The sequence below is a fragment of the Euprymna scolopes genome, chromosome 13 (genome assembly GCF_053919585.1).
Source record: "Euprymna scolopes isolate OS-2025 chromosome 13, ASM5391958v1, whole genome shotgun sequence".
Taxonomy (NCBI): domain Eukaryota; kingdom Metazoa; phylum Mollusca; class Cephalopoda; order Sepiida; family Sepiolidae; genus Euprymna; species Euprymna scolopes.
Genome location: NC_136494.1, coordinates 146,690,517 through 146,707,337, shown reverse-complemented (window position 1 = coordinate 146,707,337; position 16,821 = coordinate 146,690,517). Strand labels below are relative to the sequence as shown.

The 16,821-nt window shown below is 33.6% G+C and overlaps 1 long non-coding RNA gene across 1 annotated transcript in view; it reads left to right on the top strand.

Annotated features, from left to right (window-relative positions):
• Positions 1-16,821, top strand: part of LOC145292230 (uncharacterized) — a 60,691-nt gene that overhangs the window by 20,550 nt on the left and 23,320 nt on the right. Inside the window, exon 2 of the long non-coding RNA XR_013869577.1 lies at positions 11,752-11,908. This is a non-coding gene — a long non-coding RNA (uncharacterized LOC145292230). The remainder of the gene's footprint in view (positions 1-11,751; positions 11,909-16,821) is intronic.

Below are 16,821 nucleotides of genomic sequence, written 5' to 3'. Positions count from 1 at the left end.
CTGGACGGATACTTGACATAATTAAATCCTTCTTGTAGGGAAACGTGTGACTTACCTAACTAGCATGTTTGCATAATTCAACGGGTCGGTCGTGGAATGAAATGAATGAAGAAGAAAGAAACAAAAATGGCTGCCATATCTCTTTATATGCCTGCAATGTGACCATCCAATATGCAAATGAGATGCTCCTGGTTGGAGATAAAAGAGGGTTGATTTTTAGAGGGAGGTTCATTTTGAAGTTGGATTTCAAAGAAATAAGTTGAATTAGCAGAAGTTCGTTTGGAGTTGAGAGAAGGTGTGTTAAGTATACAGAAATTTGGAAGTTGGAAGTTTGAACAACAGTGACAACCTTACCCAGGAAATTATTGATGTGACGGGCGGAAGAAATAACACTCAAGTTATTGAATTATACTTCTATAATATAAATCTCACCTGTCTGTTTAAATTTATATATATGTTTGTATGTTTGCCTAAAACTTTTGACAGAAGCGATGGATTTTCATGAGATCGGTATCGTTTTGAAGCTCGACCCTTCAGACGACTAATATTGAAAAAATGGCCAAAAGCATTAATTCCTTCACCCACAACTGGGCACTTTTCTACACAGAGGGCTCGATATTTTCGAAAGTCATCCTCTCTTTTCGATTGACTAGCCTTAATTTCTGATTTGGCGATGGACTTAACAGCAGATGTCACATTATTTTTTCATGTTTTTTTTTCCTCCTTCACGGTACGGGTTTGAGCCTGCCTACCTGCCTACTACCACTTTTTTTTTGCTCAACATACACCTCCAAACGTCTGGGCAATGCTGGACACCCAGGCTAGTCCTCAATAAGAGAAGAAGCTAAGTTGTCCTCGATGGTCGTACATCTAAACAATATGAGATAGATGTTGGTGTACCTCAGGAGTCAATCATTTTCCCGCTATTTTTCCTAATATTCATAAATGACATCCCTGATAAAATAGTCTCTGAGATGTGTATATTTGCTGATGACACCGCACTCTCTAGTAGGCAAAGGGAAAACGAATGAACACATATCAAAGGCAATGGCAGAAACCTTAGAAGAAATCCAGTCTGTAGTGGAATAGGGTCAAAAAATAGATGGTAACATTCAATGCTGCCAAGACTAAGCTGGTTTTCTTTAATAATTACAAGAAATTTTCCCAAGCATTAATAGTGATGGCTAAAGATACATTACTTGAAAGTAGTTCGTTCAAACTCCTTGGCTTAATATTCGCAAGTGAACATGAGTTGGAACGAATACATTGAGGGCATTGCCACAGCTGCTGCTGCAAGGAAAGTGGGCTCTCTCTACTGTGCTTGAAAGTTACTTACACCTGAAAGTATCCTATACCTCTATAAGGCCACCATTCGCCCATGTATGGAGTATTGTTTTCACATTTGGGCTAGTGCATCTGCTACTAGCCTCTCAGTCCTGGACAGGGTTCAAAAGAGAGTTGCCAACCTGATAGGTCCTGAACTGTCATCTAAGCTTCAACCTCTGCCCCATCGACGAAATGTTGCACCTCTTTGCCTGTTTTACAAGTATTTTACTGGTGGATGCTCTGATAAACTATAAGCCTTTGTACGCCCTTGACATAAATACCCCTAACAAACTTGACAAGCTGCAAAGTCCCATTCCTACACAGTAGAGATCCCTAAATGTTAAAAAGCCTTCTACTCTAATAGTTTCTTCCCCAGAACTGCTAGACTCTAGATTTCCCTTCCGAGTTCCTTCTTCCCCAACTGTACTGACATGCAGAAGTTCAAGTGTAATGTGAACAAACATCTTTCTGCTCAACTTTCTACATGTATCCCTGCAACTTATGTCCCTGATAGTAGTCCCCTACATCAAAGTGGCACTGTTTTTATTTTTGGGTGAAAATCTGATAAAAAAAGATTTAGCGTGATTTATGATAACAGTAACAAAGAATGAAGTGCATCATGGAAATGGGCAAGTGGTTACTTTCTTAGTGAATTGAGTAACAGTGCAAGAATACACAGTGCCTTGTCATGCTAAGGATGCCTATGAGAACGAGATTCAACAGTGACAGCAGAATGGATGGTAGTGCCTTATTCAGAAGAAGAATTTGGTCCACCCATGGGTCTAATTCCCTTAATGGCGGTCGTGCAGGAGCAGAAGAAAAGGGTGCATCTGATGCTTGACTACCAGGAATTGAGTGAGTTTTTAGATGCTTTCACTACCAATGTAGAAGTGTGCATGCAGAAACTAAGAGAGTGGCGTCAGTGTGTAGCTTATGGCTCTGCAGAATGCATATCTACAAATCTATGTTGACAAGGCACTATGGCTGTTTCAAACAGTTATTTTCAGTTGTTATTCGACAGTTGGAGAATATTTTTCTTGAACGAGGGCTGTGGACGGAAATTCTGACTAACAATGGCACTGCTTTCACCAATAAAGAGTTTGGAGAATTTGCAAAAAATTGGGATTCATCTGTGATTTTGATGTGCCTACTCACGAAGTGGAAACAGATATGTAGAATTAAGTCATAGAACTGTTAAGACCATTGCAGCCAGAAAGAATTGTTTGATATTGGAGGTGATCTACTGGCACAATGTCACCCCAAAGTATAATGTTTCACCTTTTACCACACCAGCTGATGTGTTACATCGATATCATGTTGATAAGGTGTTGAAGCTAACCCGCTGCTCAAACGAGGTGTCTGAAGGTAAGTATGAAAGAGAGGCCGTCATTTGGGTTAAAAATCTGCATAACAGGTACACAATAAAACATTACACGGGTCATATTTTTAAAGTGAACAACCCGCAGTCTGTGAGAGTTGATGAGGTGCCTCGGCATGTTAAAGACCTTTGACCAGTAATACGGGCGCATTTATCAAGTGACGAAAGTGATTCTGAGGATAGTGTGTGGCTAATCTATCTGAATTCAGATCTGCTGGACAGTGATTCCGATGCTAGTAACCTCCCAACTGATGAGTTGTCTTTTGAAAGCCGACCTGTATATGAGAGTATGCATGAGAATGAGGCCCACATCATTTCACTTCTAAGAAGTACTTGATAAAGATGGATACTACCTTCCTACCCTGTTTGTGATCATCAGATCAGTGGGGAGTGTAGGGAAAATTGTAGCTTAATTGACTTGCGTGGGTGTTATGTTCATTCGCATAAGGAAAGAAAAAACGGCTAAAATGGCGGCGTTGCTTTTATTTGACGATTGTGTGTGAATAATGCAAACTATATGCAAATTAGTTTATGTAAGATACATAAAAAAGGGATAAAAGGAATGACCAGCAAATGGAAAGACGTGTTATGCAAACAGACATGTGTATCAAGATTATTGAAGCTGACTCAAAAGATTGTAGGCAGCACAAAACACAACTTTAAAACCCCATTAAAATGAATTTTCAATATATACTGTAATTTTAATTATTTAAAAAAAAACATGTTTTTTACAACTACTACATGAGGAAATAGACACCTACAACCTATGTTACCAATTTATAGTTTTTTTTTATAGAGTACTTATCCCTCTTGCATTTTTAACTATTGATGAAAACATACCTTTTGTTTTCAGATTGTTTTACTACAGAGGCCCAACTGAACCGTTATATATGTAGCTGATGTTTGCTGGGGGTGGGGCACTACAGAAAAGTATCTGAAAAGAAATAGTGAATGGTCGGTCCCCAGAATATATAAACTCCCTTCACTTAAAAATTCAGCAAATCAACTAATATTTATGACATTTTCAGTATTTATTAAGTAACAATCACAGAATATAGTGAATCCATTAATGTTTAAAAATCTTAGTAAAATGTATTATTTTATGCAAAAAATACCTTTAACAAAGTTGTAGTTTTAAGTATGAAAACCAAAATGCATGAATTTATTTTTGCTTTTTTTATAGAAAAAAAAGCATAGTAGATGTTAACAATGAAATATTTTTTTTAAGTACATATATTTCATGAACATTAGGAAAAACGCCCATGAAGCATAAAGTCCGTTTTAATGAAATCAATATAACTTGAAAAAAAAAAATAATTTGTCGAACTAGTGATATTGCTATGAAATTAAGCATTGCTTATTCAATATTTTGACTGAAAAATAATATAATGACAAAAGTATTTCATGTAGTTTTCATGATAAAAATTTGGGGGAAATTTTTAATGTAATTTTATATTTTCCTAATATGCAGAAATGTATAAACAGCAGCATATTTTTTTATATATAATCTTTAAAATAAAAATAAATTGAAAAAATGTATAGCCCGGGTCACTAAAAAAAAAATAATTTAAAAATGTTATTATTCCTACTGACAATTACTTTAAAAATGTATGGGTGGACAGAATGGTAAAAAAAATGAAAAGTACATTCATAACTTTCTATTAGTTAACTAGTAGAATTCATGTACCGACGTTCACTGGTGGAACTATGCCCCTCACCCCACCTGTAAAAAAAACAATAAAACTATGATTGTTAGTGGGAGCCACTGCCAGCCCAGTAAAATAGCGGGCACTGGCACCCATGGCCAAAATGAATGTACCCTGCTGAAGTAACAACGTTAGTATCTATAAAACCATTCTTAACATTTTATTATGTACTGTGATTATTCTGTGCCTTCACCGAATGTGTCAACATTGTGTCATGAGGAAAAGAAACAACTAAAAAACACAGCTGTGAATCTGAACAATGATTCCTCTAGCCTTTAAATTTTTCCTATCATCGAATATAGGCTTAATTTTCAGATTAAAAAAAACAAATTTAAAGTAGTATTTTTAATAACTAATAGTCAGAGAGCAATTTGTAATTATAACGTTCTAATAAATGGAACACATTTTTTTTGCCACGTCAGTTGTTAATGATGTCCCTAGCTGTTAAATGTTTCCCTTTCTTTTTGATAAGGTGTATACAATTTTTTCCAAGATATTTTGGTAATGTAAAAGCTAAGCATATAATCTATAATAAGCACCATATAAATATGCAAAAAATTGAAAAGGAATAATGCAAATGCTAGTGTTCAAAAAGTGAATGTTCACTGTAGTAGAACGTTATAATTCCAAATGCCTGTAAGCATTGATAATCACCTTATTTATGAATAAGTGAAAAATAAAATAATTAAATGGTAGGGGCAGCATTGATCAGGTTCACAACCTCATTGTTTTTTTTAATTACTCTGCAATCTGAAAGTGTTGTGTGTTTTAAAGTGTCTATAAGGATAAACGTGTCCAGTAGCTAACCCTAATTGGGTTGCCATCCTCTACTAAATATGTGAAGCCAAATATTTCCGAAAAAAGGCTAAAAACGCTAAATTAATAACTCTAGCAAAAATTTTCACACACAAAAAAAAGCTATATTGAAAAAAAAAACTGTGTGCGTTCATATATAGACATTTATGTATTTTACACGCCATTAATGTCATTTTTGTGTGCTTATGTAGATTAGTAATGTTTTAAAACGATGCATTTCATATATATTTATATATTGAAGAGTTTAACTTACAAATAATTGCATATTTTTATTACGATTGCTTTCGAAAAAATACAGTATTTTATTTAAAAAAATATGTTGTACAAATAAAATTATTGGCAAAAATAAGTTTGTTTTATTTCATCCAATAAACGTTCATGTTTTTCTTCGGTACAACAATAAAAAAAACGCAAATATCTGGCAGCTAACCTTCTCAATTTAGTCCAGATTTAAATCTTCATTATAGACATAATCCCTATATAGCATTGATAAAGGTAATGTTCAAGATTCAAAATGAGTTAAATTGGTTGTTTCTCACCGCCTTTCACATTCACTTAATTAATTTGATGACATAGGGTTTCAGGTAATATGTAAATGAATAATAAATAATTTTCTCATAAACCAAACAGATGCATTTTTGACTGGCTGTCAGAAAGCATAACATTATTAAATACAAACTATTAGTCATCGACAATTTTAATGCGATAATCATTATCATAATACACAAAAAACTATAAATCTCGTCAAATCCCATGGAAAAGATAAAATAATTTACAAATAAACTTCCATATTTTTAAATTGTTTTTAGGAGAAATCTTAATATAAAAGACGCACATATTTGGGAGTTAAGTTCTTCAATATATAAATATATATGAAATGTGTCAGTTTGAAACTTCACCAATCTGCACTTAGTCTGTTTAATGGTTGAAAACTTGAAAGCAAGGGCTGTTTAATTCTTTGTTGTTTTGACAAAGACGTAATATGTTGCTTAGTGACACCATATTTTTTATATTAGTAAGCATCCATTTATAAAGTGTAAAACTGTATTCTGGAATATGAGAATTTTCAGAGCTCAGCCAATCAGAATTGACAGACTTTGGAGAGGAAGCCTTTATTATTTGTGAACCGAAAATTGGAAAGATTATGTTAGATCAATATATTTATGAGCTAGTTACAGCCAGTGTAATCACAGAATCCGTAGAACTTGTAGAATTAGTCCTGGTGACAACTGGTAGCAGTAGTAGGACAAAATATTTAGAGACTCCTTACTCTAAAGATGTTGCGATTGTAATTGTGTTGGTCATAGGATACAATGTAGCATTTTATTATCACGGCTGAATGTATCTTAAATGGTGTTCAAAAACTACATAAGATAGTGGCTATTAGCCTAGATGTATTGAATTTTTATGTGACATCTGTTGTTGCAAACCTATGATACTTTGTTCTAGAGGAAAATTTCTGCAGTCATTATATTATATATGGAGATAATCATTTTCTTTAAAATTTGAATTCTATTTAATCATTAATAAAAAATTGTTTAAGATTATTTTTTAATTAATAATATATAAGTATAAATCGAGTAATGCAATTGGTAAAATTGACTTTATATTACAAAAATGAGTGTATGGAAGCAAGAACAACAAACAAAGAAGTTTAGTTTAAACTTTTATTGAGGGTCAATACTATCATAGTAGATGCTGTTGATATTTTCAGGATGTGCCAATGATGGCAGAGGTGGTGACAGAGACATCAATCAATTGCTTGGAGTAAGGATAGCGGTCAGTCAGCAGGCTCTTAGGAGTCAGGGATGAAGGAGGGGTAGTCTGATTTGGGGTAAGGTCAACGATGATTGTCTGCTGATGCTGTGGCTAAGACTATAGCTGGTATTGTCTTAGATGAGGTCGATGATGGTTGGCTGCTGCTGATGCTGTGGCTAAGGCTGATTTTGATGTTTTCTTAGGTGAGGTTGACGATGGATGGCTGCTGCTGATGGTATAGCTTGGCTGCATTGACAACCCCACTGCTTGGCAATCTAGCCTATTCTTCTAGACTGTCAAAAATCTACTGTATTTATATTTGGCTCGCAGATGTAGTTGAAGACATGATGGCTCTAGGCATTTAGGCATCATTTTCATTTTAAAGATGTGTTAGTTTCCACGTCTTAACATGGAGCAAGGAGTAATCTGTTTAGGGAGTATGTTCACTTCTTCATATCAGATTGATGCTGATGAACTCACATATGTATACGAGTAAGAATTATACTCTCATAGTGTTCCATGGATTAATTATTTGTGTCGATTTATGCACAGGGGGGGGGGTCATTGGCCGTAATGTCCATACTTCAAACTTGATTCTTTTTCTGTTGAATGGTTCCCTCTAGTGGTTTTCTTGCTGGATGACTTGGGAATTAAGCTGTTGATGTAGACACACACAAAAAAAAATAGGCTTTGATGCTCTCGTGTTTATTTGATATGTCCGTTTAGTTTGTGTCGATGAGCAGTGTTCCTCTCTGTGCCACCATTGTTGTCTCTATCACTGCTCGTGCTGATTTTGTTTTTTGTTTATGTAAATCTAGAAGGATAATAACTTTTAAAATAACATTTTACAAATGTGTTATCTCAAAGTCGTAGGGAAAACATTGGTAAATTCTTATTTGTATGCATTCATAAATATTCTAATTTAATTAGCATTTCCTGTTTTATTAAGATAAAATTAAATTAAACAAAGTTTTTATGCTTATTATGATATATAATTTGGTGAAAATCAGAGTAATTCATGTTTACATATTCTCTGAGACGTGTTGTTTTGTATTCTGAAAATCGTTTTTTTTTTCTTCTTTGGTTAATCATGCTATTTTTCTGCTTAAATGTATGTGCCTTTCTTTTAATTCGGTATCCTCGGAGTTTAATTTAATATTTATCGTGAAAATAGTTTTTAAAAAACTGATAATTATTTTTCCAGAGATTTTTAAAGTTTATTCATTCAAACTTGAAATTCACATACATTTTTTTTTCTTTCAACATTTTTCACTGTAATTTTTTTAAACGCGTAAATATCCGTTTTTTTTTTCCTTTTGGAGATTAACTTTGTTCAGTTATCTTTCAAGAAAAATCAATTGTACGTAAAGAAAGAATAAGATTTTTATGACAAAGGTTGTTATCCATTGGTAGGCTTTGCTGAGTTAATTTGCATACATGCAGCAAATTTGTGCCCATATGCAGTGGGAAGGGTTGTGATTATAAAAACGATCAACCTCTTCCCCTTATCTTTTTTCAGTCAATTTTATTGTTAAGTGAAACGCTCACGTGTTTGCCATAATTTCAATTCTTTACAAGAAAAGAACGTTCCCTACAATTGCTATAGGAGGAAATAGAAATTTGCAACCTATGTTTTCAGTGGTGGATTCTAGTCCTCTCAGCTTCATAGAGAGCCTTCTATATTATTTGATCGTTGACAGGTTCAAGGTCATGAAAGCCATTACATGAAACTTTTTCGTTTTATTTTTGTTCTTAATATTTTCTTTGTAACCTAACTTTCATGTCCCTGGTTTCAATTTATGGAGTTAGGATCTAAGAGTTATTATTTCGCTCATTTCAAGTGTTTTTGATTTTTGTCAGAATTTAATTTTCTTGTTTGTAATTTAACTAAATTTTAGGGCAATTAATTTTTTTTTATCTTAATTTTTGTCAAGAGAAAAATTAAAATTATTTTTTGTATGCTACAGCACCTTTTCTCCTTACCATTAATTACAATCATGGTGATATCTCACACTACTCAAATTAACTAATTCAGTTGAAATCGAAAAATTTGTCTACTCTACATAAAAAAAATTGTGAATTGAATTTAAACTATCTGTTCTGATACTATATTTTATTTTTTCTGCAGTCAGTAAATGAGAAATCTTTCTAGAATGAGGCCATTTGTTTAGCTTTCACACTTCTCACCTTGAAGTCAGAGGGAATAAATTCCTAGTGATTGTTACAGGGAAGAGACGTGGGTGTTTGTTCTATTATGATATATGACACGTTATTTTCATTAGTCCTTAAAATGAATACCATTTCTCTCAACCTCAAGAATAAAGTGGAGAAGCACTTGGGGAGACAAAACCCATCATTTCTTTTCATAAAGTATGTTAATGTTTTTAACACCTCTGTGGAATCATCAAAATAGTTTCTGGTTTAACCAAAGAACTTTTCTCACAAATTAAATGAGAAACTAACAAAATCTCGAAAGTCAAATTCTTTTGTACCTAAAAAAGGAAATACCGTTTTAAAATCATTTGATCTGATGCCTAATTAAAAGTCATTCAGAAACCTTACTCCCATCATTACTTCTCAGTCAATTAGGCAATATAAATTGACTCTTGTTTGCTCAGTTAAGAAAAGCCACCAATCTCTTTAACAGTTCCATACAGTACTCAATGTCACACCCCTAAATGTTGTCACCTCTCTTTCAGAAAGACTAATAACTCTTTTCATTAAAAGTGAAATTCCTTCTCTTTCTCCCACTAACATTATATATATATATATATATATATATATATATATATATATATATATATATATATATATATATATGTGTGTGTGGATAAAAAGGCTTTTCCATTCATAAAGGAAGAATTAGAGAATAAAGGAAATCAGGTCCATGGTTGTAGTCTAAAAGTAAATTGTAGATACTAGAAGAAGCAATTGTTGCTTCATTTTGATATTCTACCTCCTAGCTATCTGCAAAGATTGTCATTAAAAATGAATTAGGACGGTTTTAATTAAAATATATGACTACTTTTACAAAGTTTAAAATCAAAACAACCAAACAAGACTGGCGGTAGACAAAAGAGAGCTATTCCATTCGATCTTCGTTCAAAAAGGTTGACCAGTGTGGTAGGGGCAGACACCCAATCTTATATTCTCGTTTTCATACACTGGTCAAAAGGAATTAAACTCTTTTCTCTTTCATTCTCTCTCCAAGTCACGTGGGGTAATATAAGCTTAAAAACATTAAAAGACTTTCATATAACAATCAAAATATTTCTTAATATATTCGAATATTTAGAGATTAACTTTTTTAATCAAACCTTCCAAATCAGATATGATTGTTAATCTATGGCTTAGAAATAACTAACCTGATACAGTTGTACACCTAAATTTTACCAACTGGAGATTTTTATCTAGCCAATAAGTTCAAATATTGTGAGCATAAAAAATGATTTACATGGTAAATTATATACTTTACGAATTTTTGGTACTTGACTAAGTATTTGGGTCATCGCTAGATACATTTGACACAATCCTTTTCGTTTTCACTTCATGGAATAATAACAGCTCCTTTTATAACACGACCAGCCGGCCACTAGTGTGTGACCGACCTACATGTTACACTAAATGTCTTAGAAACGGTCCCCTGATGATGTGACGAGGGGCCAGTCAATAGGGCCTGAGTATTAAGAGGAAAAGCATACCTGAGATGTTAGATGTGGGTGTGTGGTGCCTTTATTCTCTGAAGATAACATCTTCACTCTGGTGGCTTTCTGGTTGAAATCTTCTTTGTCTTCAGGCCCAGTTCGTTTGAGTTAAGGCAGACAAACAACAATGCACAACATATATAAGATCATGACTATTTTATTTTATAAAATTTATACAATATATATTACAATATTAACATACAATTTACAGATCATACAATTGATTTTCACCATTACTTCTTTAAAACTAACTTTAAATAGTATTGAGGGAGAGGGGATGCACCCCCTCTCGTTTACAGAAAGGGAAAATAATATGTGCTTACCCGATGCTGTCTAGACGAAAAAGAGATTGAGAAAAGAAAGAGAATTATGGGATTGCATTTTTCTGCATATCTCTCAGCTTACAGCTAAATTACCACCTACCTGGCCATGCTGAACAACCACCACAACTGGGGCACTAAGATATAGTCCCACACCTTCAATAAGGCCGCCCAATCTTATAGTTTGTTTCTTGAATGAAAGAATATCATTTCCTGGTGTTTTATGAACAGTTTAAAACAGTACAATATGCCGTCAATACAACATTGATTTTTATATTATCTACATCACATAATCTCCTAGGGAATTCTTTACAGACTACCTCTTCTCTGTCTTTTTTGTCTTCTTCTTTTACATGAAACATGCACACAATTACACATGAGATTTTTATGGGCCACGCTATTTTCTTTTCACTTTCTGTTTTCTTGTATTTTTATCTTTTTTAGTCTTTTCTATGTGTTTATATAGTTTTTAGAATTATTTCCATTGATTTTTGTTTAGTTTTTGTTAGGGTAAAGTACAGAATAGGTTTCTAATTTTTTATGTTATTATTTAAGCCCATTAACATCACTGTATACTTAATGAAAGTTCTTTTGGTGTCTTGAACCATACATACTGCCTATTCTGTTACAACTCTTTTACATTTTATCAATAAAGAATTCGTGGAATTTTAATTAGAAATCAACATAAAAATTCAATGTTAGAACATGAAATGTATATTTCCAAAATTATTTTATATTTTCAGAATTTGCCACAATAAAAAAGAATTCCATTATTGGAGTTGAATGGACCTTTCTCCATTACAAATTTAAAAACGTCTTAAAATATTTGGAAAGTTCTTCATATACATTTCCTAATGTTAAAATGACTGGAAGGAGAGAAATCATAATTTGCTGAAGCAGGTAACTCTATTTCATATAACATGACCATTTTTCATCAAATTAAATTTAGTAAAATTTATATATGAAACAATTGTTTTTGTATTGTATAAGTTTCTTATTTAATATAACACTAACTTAAATATCAAATAGCAATCTAACTTGTATAAATACAAACATACGACATCTGAAATGATTTAGAAAATGAAATTCCTGTTCAATATAAAAAAATAAAAAGATCTAATTGGTAAAACTGAAATCAGAGGAAAAATTGTGCTGATAAAGAGGTCAGTCTTGTACAAACTTCCATTGAAATATTTTAAAATTATTTATATTGGACCAATTTAAAAATGTTCCTATCATAATATAATCTGTTGCATTTAATATTTTGTTATAGATTTTGTAAAATAGTATGTAAACAAAAGCTTATGAAGTATGTAGTTCTTCTGCACAGGAAGAAATTTGTTGCATAATATGTATACCCATACAGAAAACAAACCACATCCTTGTGAAATATGTGGTTATTTTTTTTCACAGAAAGAACATTTGTTTCATCATATGCTAACACATTCAATGGAACATTCGAATATCTATGTATCTCATATAGACTTCAAGTGTTAGCCCCAGGTTGTGGGCCCCTTGATTTTTGAGAACTTCGACTGAAGTAAAATAAAACAAAAGAGACAAACAATATTGTTGTTAGATATGTGGTTCTTCTTTTGCACAGAAGTCAGATTTGTTGTCTTATGCAAAAACATTCAGAAGATAAACCACATTCTTGTGAAGTATGTGGTTCTGCTTTTGCATGGAGGTCATGGTTGTTACGTCATATGCTAAAACATACAGGAGACAAGCTATATATTGATAGGGATGGTTCCCTGGACTGGCTCAAAAGAGGATCCCTCCATTACGACCAAGAGAGGTTGATATTGGCTGCACAAGACCAGGGCCTCATGACAAACGCCTTCAAAAAGATGTGTGGTCTAAGCAACAATAATAAATGCAGGTTCTGTAGCACTGAGGTTGAGAGTGTGGGCCACCTGATTTCTGGTTGCAAAGTCCTACTTGGAGACGGTTATTATACAGATCGCCATAACGGAGTTTGCAAATATCTTCACTGGAAGATATGTAAGAAACTCAACATTCAGTGTAGTAAAAACTCCTGGGAACATATACCCGAACGAACAGTTGGGAATCACAACTACACTATTCACTATGACTACATAATCCCTACTGCTACATATCTTGAAAACGCAGCTGTTAAACTAGATATAGTGATTTGGGACAGAGCAAACAAAAAAGCGACCGTAATAGAGGTCAGTGTACCCAATGATACAGGGCTTAACAGAGTTGAGAGGGAAAAGATAACAAAGTATCAAGGACTTATGTATGATATGAAACGAAATTGGAAATTAAAAGACGTTTCAATTATACCAGTCATCATAGGAGCAACTGAGCTTATGAAAAAGAACTTTAAAAAGTACATAGCAAGCATACCCGGTGAACCAAGTGCAAGTGAAATACAAACGATTGCACTGAAAGGGACGGCTAGAATCCTGAAAAGATCTCTTGGTTGGACTCACTAAAATAGGGGTAAATGTCAGACATCTGGTTGGATGTCCCATTCCCTAGAAGAAAAAGTTTAAGAAAACCACATTTTTGTGAAGTATGTGGTTCTTCTTTTGCACAGAAGTCAACATTGTTGACTCATATGCGAACACACACAGGAGACAAACCATATTCTTGTAAAACATGTGGCTGTTCTTTTGCACATAGGCCAAATTTGTTGACTCGGCTATCTTTCAGATGCAAGGTTCATTGTTTACTTGCGGTTTTAACGATGTAAGATTCCGTTGTACGGAAGACCAAATCGGCCAAAATGTCTATGATGTTTTTATTGGCGCTTTTCTTCGTATTTTTAATAACATTTTTTTGCACCATTTACAAGTTCTTTTTACAAATAATTTTTTTAATACTGTAATAGTAAAATAAAGATACATTTATTAATTATACGGAAAAAGTATCTCGTAATGTTTTCACACAAGATTTTTTTCCTGTTGATTTCTCCTTTTTTTTAATATTAAAATTGATTTAAAGTGATTTTCAAGCCTTTAACATGACGGAGTTTATAATGAAAACCAAATTACCGTTAAAATTAAAATAATCTTTATTAGAAATTTGTAACAAAATAACAAAATTATAAAACTATTAGATTAAAATAGAGAACTTTTAATTAAACAATGTGAACATTTTATAATGAGTGTTTTCATTAAATGTATTTTTAATAATAAAAAAAGTGAACTTTTTTTACTTAAACTTCATAAAAAAAAACGTATCCAATATAGAATTTTACTAAAATAATTTTACTATTACAGTATTAAAAAAAGTATTTGTAAAAAAACTTGTAAATGGTGCAAAAAAATGTTATTAAAAAATACGAAGAAAAGCGCCAATAAAAACATCGTAGACGTATATTATCATCTAAACAGTATATCAATTTAAATATTTAAATTCAGTAAATAAATTTAAATATTTAAATTATGGCCGATTTGGTCTTCCGTACAACGGAATCTTACATCGTTACAATCGCAAGTAAACAAGGAACCTTGCATCTGAAAGATAACCGTTGACTCATATGCGAACACATACAGGAGACAAACCCCATTCTTGTGAAATATGTGGTTCTTTGTTTGCATGGAAGAAATCAGGTGGCCCACACTCTCAACCTCAGTGCTACAGAACCTGCATTTATTATTGTTGCTTAGACCACTCATCTTTTTGAAGGCGTTTGTCATGAGGCCCTGGTCTTGTGCAGCTAATATCAACCTCTCTTGGTCGTAATGGAGGGATCCTCTTTTGAGCCAGTCCAGGGAACCATCCCTATCGATATATTCTTGAGATAGTTTAGTAGGTAGGTATTTTGCCCGTTTATGGTTGGTCCATTCTTCTGTTTTAACACTATGGAACTGGCTAGTGTATTTTTCTTACTTTTCTGGGCTATGTCAGTGGCAGGCTTGTTTGGGTTCTCAGTATCATTTGTAAGGCAGTCCTTTCACAAATGAGTGGCAAGTTGTGTTATAGATGTTGTACTACTTGTTCGATTCTGATAATGGTCTTTAATTTTCATAAGCTTGAGGTTACAGGAACTTATTATGTACTGACCTATGCTGACGATTGTGGCTCTGTGTTGATGATTGACTTCCGAGAGTCCCATACCTCCTTCTCGCCTGGGTAGGTACAAACGAGGCATGCACTGATTTCGATAAATAACTCGGTACAAGGTTAAAATTTTCCTTGTCTTTGTGTCAAGCCAATTTATGTCTTTATGAGGCCAGTCAATAATGCCAAAACTATATGTTAGTACTGGCATGGCAAATTGGTTAATTGCCGTAACTTTGTTCTTGTTTGTGATTTCAGTTTTGCAGATTTTTCTTACCCGGCATAAATATTCTTGGCTTAGTTTCTCTCTCATCTTGGAATACTGGATGGACTCATTTTCATCAATGCCGAGGTATTTGTATGTTTCCTGTTCATCCAGTTCTCTGATTACACTATTTTCATCGTGCTGTATATTTTCAGTAGATATCTTCTTGCCAGTTTTCAGAGTACACTTAGCACACTTATCCAGCCCGAGCTTCATTTTGATGTCATTAGAAAAAGTGTGGACAATTTTTAGTAGATGATCTAAATCCTTATCCGAGCTAGCATACAGCTTAAGATCATCCATGAAAAATAAATGGTTTATTACCTTGGAGGATTCTCTTTGGCGGCTGTAGCTTAGATTATAAGCACCTTGACAGTCCTCTAGAAGCTTACTTAGAGGATCAATTGCTAAGCAAAATAGTAGAGGAGATAAACTGTCTCCTTGGAAAATTCCTTTTTTTATTTTTATATTTGGAATGGATATCCTTCCCTCGCTATGGTTTAAGGTAATGGATGTTTGCCACTCCTTCATTTGATCAGTTAAAATTTCTCGTATGGTCGGGTGGATTTTGTATAATTCGAGGCATTTTAGTATCCACGAATGGGGTACACTATCAAATGCTTTCTGATAATCTATCCATGCCATATTTAGATTTTCTTTTCCTGCAATCTTCCAAAATAGTCTTATTGATGAGCAATTGATCTTTGGTGCCCAGGCAGTTTTTCCTACATCCTGTTTGTTCCTCCTCAAGATAATCACCGGATGAAAGATGGTCATAAATGCTGTCAGCTATTAATCAGTGAATAGCTTGTAAGTCATGGTTAGGCAGCATATTGGGCGATATTTGCTGGGGTTTTTTGTTTCTGTGCTTTTAACTATTAAGCTTGTATCGCCTTTTAATAGCCATGATGGTGTCGCTTCATAAGGTTTGAAGATTCTGGTGAAACATCTGCTATAATGATCATGCAATGCTGTTAGCTGTTTTAACCAGAAGTTAGATATGTTGTCGATGCCAGGTTTCTTGTGATTTGAAGCTCATGCCAGCTTTGATCTTATTTTATCTGGCGTTATTTCTGGCTCTGGCATTTCTCTTTTATTTTTGTTTGCATTGATAATATCCCCGATCCACTGGGCCTCTCCGTTATGTACTTCCTCTTTTTCAAATAAGGGTCTCCAGTAATCGTCTAATTCCTGTTTACATGGGGGATCTTGGATTTTAATTTCTTCTCTTATTAGATTTATGGGATTGTTTGCAAAATTCCTGTTTATAGGGGGGGATCTTGGATTTTAAATTCTTCTCTTATTAGATTCCTGTAGAAAGTTTTGGGATTGTTTGCAAAAAGCTTATTCTGTGTCTTTGCATTAATCTTTGCCATGCGATGTTTAATTCTTTGGGCAATGGCTGGGATTTTGCCTTCCAGTTCCTTCACTATGCTTCTGATATTTTTACAATTTGTTTTAAATTTTGTACAGATTCTTTTGACGCCGTTTTTGAGTCTACCTTCCACTGTGG